The sequence below is a fragment of the Trachinotus anak genome, unplaced genomic scaffold (genome assembly GCF_046630095.1).
Source record: "Trachinotus anak isolate AG129_WGS33_773 ecotype Australia unplaced genomic scaffold, CSIRO_AGI_Tana_v1 ptg000002l, whole genome shotgun sequence".
NCBI classification, from domain to species: Eukaryota; Metazoa; Chordata; class Actinopteri; order Carangiformes; family Carangidae; genus Trachinotus; species Trachinotus anak.
The window spans coordinates 985,791-990,000 of NW_027273853.1; the positions used below are offsets into that span (position 1 = coordinate 985,791).

Below are 4,210 nucleotides of genomic sequence, written 5' to 3' on the forward strand. Positions count from 1 at the left end.
CTCAGTAGAATGCCTGTAACAAGAGGTGTGGCATACATACAGAGTCTATTCATGTACCAGGTTTGTACCAAGTTTGTTTGAAAAAATAGCCTCTAAATCTAGCAACAATGCACAATGCAAGTTGTCAACAGTGTCAAAGGCAGAATGTTGGTCTTAAAATGAGGTGTCATGTACATTGTCAGTACATTGCTATCTTGAAGCAATGGAAAGTGTTTGCACAATTGACCAACAAAAACCTGGTCTGAAGTCAGTGATGCAGTATTTCTCTTGTTATTTTAAGGACGCATTATCAAGAGAGTAGTATGTACCTACACAGGCAGGCGCACAACACAAGTAGAATGTTCCACAGTGTTTCCCATTCTTCACTGAAAATGAACTGAAAATATATTCACATTTCTCATGATAGACAGATGATTTCTAAAGTTGAATTGTTCTGTTATTTCTGTGTTGCACTGTGTGCAGTGCAGGAAATTGGAGATAGCACTCTGATTGGTTTATTGCATGTGTCACCCAAAACACTCCCATGATTCATTAAGAGATTAAGTATAACCCTTTTCAACCGTGCACCTGGAGCAGAGAATATTTTTTTTCTGCCATTAAAATAGCATAAGAGATGTGGACATGCCCTAAATGCATGCTTGCTTTAGACTGTGTGCTTTGGGTTATTAAAATAGAGCCCAAAGACATGTTAAAATGACCAGCTTTACTGCAAATAGCCAATTTCATGACAACTATATGGGGGTGAATTTTACTCACCTGTTTACATTTTATTCAGGCTTAAAATGATATATAATTTAGGGTGTGGCCACTTTGAGTGACAGGTGGGTGAGTGTATGATTGTCACCTCTTTGCCCAATTTTGGATTAGCTGGGAGTTAGGCAGAATCAGGCACTGCCACGGTTGGGCAGCTCTGTTTTTTTTTGTTTTGTTTTTTTTTGTCCTGTCCCAATATCATTGGCAAGCAGTATGAGTGGTCTGGATGCCTTGTGTTGTTGGGGCAGATTTACTCTGCGAAGGAGGAGTGTGGGATACTCGCATATTTTAACTTTATTAAGACAACCGGACCGCATCAGAAATGAGAGTGGACAGGAAGAGGAAAACAGAGAGAATATGGGGAAAAGGAAAATGGGAGTGGAGAGATGGGGGGGGGGGAAACAACAACAACAACACAACAACAGAAAAACAACCACAGTAACAATAACAATAACTAACAATATCCACATTTATGGTCACTCTATAGTCCTTAACCATTAGAGTGTGTAGCGATTTGTCATTCGATGTGCTGGGTAATTGATGTGGGGGCTGTAGTAACACTGCCCCCCCAGACCAAAGACACAGGTGGCCAGAAACCAGGCCACCGAGACTCCCAGCCACCCCCAGAGCCCAAGGACCCGTGGCAGCATGCCCCCCCAGCAGCCACGTGCCCGACCCAAGGGGGAGCCCGCAAGGGAGTACAGAGGCAACAGCCCCCACCACAAGGAGGCCCGCAGAGGGACAGCGGGCAGGAAGCCCCAGAGCCAGCCCGCGACCACCAACCCCAGCGCGAGCCGGACCCAGAGCCAAATGGCCCTGGCAACTGAAGGCCTGCCCACACCCCCGGCGGAGAGCCCGCCGCCAACCCCAAAGACCCCAGCCCGCGGCGGCGGCCCGGTATTCCGGCCCCAGTGACCCTGCAGGACAAATGGGGGAAGGAGGGCAGACGGAGTTCCCACCCCCCAGCTTAGGGCAGCTTAGTCAGAACTGGTCTTCAGAAAACTGTTGGTGAGTTTCCAGCAGGCACGAAGCTGGCCACTGACCCAGCAGTTGAGCTCCGTCTCCTTCAATATCATATCATCTTATCACACTTGTATTTTTTTAATCTCCCAGAAAACCTAATATTGTACAGACAGACAGAACAGCAGCAAGTTCTTCAGACCATCAGAGCAAAGTTAGAATTATCCACAATTTTTGTGTGTGTGAGTGGGTTATCATGGTTATGCCGATACAAACCCCCCGTTCCAGAAAAAGTTGACCCCCCCCCGATTGTTCCTGTATAATTCACACTCACACATGATGTTTAGTTGATGAATTTTGGTTACTGAACAACACAACTTAAAACTAACAAAATAGCTGTCGTCAGTATTCTCCAACGTCTTCCAATCCCAATCCAACCTCTACTAAACATCAGCTAAATATCACAATGTCAGTTAGTGAATGTTGGGTTTTGACGTCAACCAGATTTTCATTTACAACCAAAATTTAACATCGGTCCAACGTTAGAGTCGTCAGAGTCAAACGTCTTTCTGATATTATATTGACATCCAGTGCCAGGAGGGTTCATGCCCCCTCTGTGTATTAAAGTATCTTCACTATATCTATCTTGGCGTCTGCATTTGGGTCCAACTTGCCTGAGCCACTACAGTGTGTCAATTGTCTTTTGAAAACTGGATCTGCAGTTAATTTATCATTAAACTATGTGGCTGTGAACCTACCAGGTTATTATTGGGTTGGTGGTCAAAACTCATATGCTCATAGATGGCAATTGCATGCACCAGGCCACACATTTTCTGTTGTGTAGGTCCTTACCACTTTGTGTTCTAATGAACATTTACCATGTAGCTGCTGGATAAAAAGTTGATACTGAAAATGCAGACAAATAATTAGTAATAAACTAGTTTGTGTACAAACTGTGTGTCAGGTGTGTGCGCGTTTGGATATATAGATACGACCTCATCTCTCAGATCAGCGACAATAATCTTTTGGGATTGTAAATAACTTTGCTGTCAGGCCTTTGGGTATCACCTGGCCCAGATATCTGCTAGGTCTGGAGTCAGAAGAAATTATATATTGTCTAAATTACACCTCATGACTAACATCAAAACCTCCAGTTGTTTGAAGATCAAAACAGGATTTGATTTCCTTCACCACCTCATGTCATGTATAAAGATATTTGAACTTGAACGTGTACCATAAACTGAGCATTGTCAAGATCCACAATCATCTAAATCATCTATTGATAAAATCTGCTAATTGTTGCTGTGGGACTGTTAATTGTAACAGTGAATTGTTAATTATTGCAGTGCAGTGTCTTGATATAATATTATGTGATGATGAAGGATGACACCAGTTGCAGCTGGAATGAAGGAACACAACAATCCAGCTTCCACTGCACTGAAGCTACAGGAGAGAACCACTTTACTGCTTTTCAATTAACAGTTTGGAAATTAACTTTGCAATGTGTAAATGGACTCAACAACACTAAATTACACTGAAGAATAAATTCACCTGATAGAAAACAGTAAAATAAGTGACTTAGCAGTGGCTTATGAGAAGCCATTTAGGCCAAATTGATTACTTCACTTGCATATATCATGCGTATACATACAGTTATGCGTAAACATACATATACGTATATATACACTCACCAGCCACTTTATTAGGTAATAATAATAATAATAATAATAAAACATTAAGGCAAATATCTAATCAGCCAATCACATGGCAGCAATGCATTTAGACATGTAGACATGGTCAAGACAACCTGCTGAAGTTCAAACTGAGCATCAGAATGAGGAGGAAAGGTGATTTAAGTGACTTTGAACGTGGCATGGTTGTTGGTGCCAGACGGGCTGGTCTGAGTCTTTCAGAAACTGCTGATCTACTGGGATTTTCCCACACAACCATCTCTAGGGTTTACAGAGAAGGGTCCAAGAAAGAGAAAATATCCAGTGAACCCGAACCTACACTGTGAGCTGGTTCCACAGGAGAGGAGCCTGATAGCTGAAGGCTCTGCCCCCATTCTGCTCTTACAAACTCTATGAACCACAAGTTGACCTGCATTTAGAGAGCGAAGTGTCCTATTGGGAAAATAGGGAACTATAAGCTCTCCAAGGTACGATGGGGCCTGACCATTAATGGCTTTGTAGGTGAGGAGGAGGATTTTAAATTCTATTCTGGATTTTACAGGGAGCGAATGCAGAGACGCTAACACAGGAGAGATGTGATCTCGTTTCCTAGTTCCTGTCACTACTCATACTGCAGCATTTTGGATCAATTGGAGGCTTTTTACTGAATTTTTGGGACATCCTGACAATAAAGAGTTACAGTAGTCCAGTCTTGAGGTAACAAATGCATGAACTAGCTTTTCAGCATCCTTTATGTGGCCGGAGCACGGCTTACTCCTCCTCACAGTGGGGCGCTGTGTCACCCTGTGGCACTGATTTGTGGGCGG

At 43.2% G+C, this 4,210-nt stretch overlaps 1 long non-coding RNA gene across 2 annotated transcripts in view; it reads left to right on the top strand.

The window, feature by feature from the left end:
- The first annotated feature begins 4,153 nt into the window (after positions 1–4,153).
- Positions 4,154–4,210, top strand: part of LOC139627922 (uncharacterized) — a 1,106-nt gene continuing 1,049 nt past the window's right edge. Inside the window, exon 1 of one of the 2 annotated variants that reach the window (XR_011692643.1) lies at positions 4,154–4,210. This exon is cut by the window's right edge and continues 250 nt beyond it. This is a non-coding gene — a long non-coding RNA (uncharacterized lncRNA). The other variant, XR_011692642.1, reaches the window with a different exon arrangement.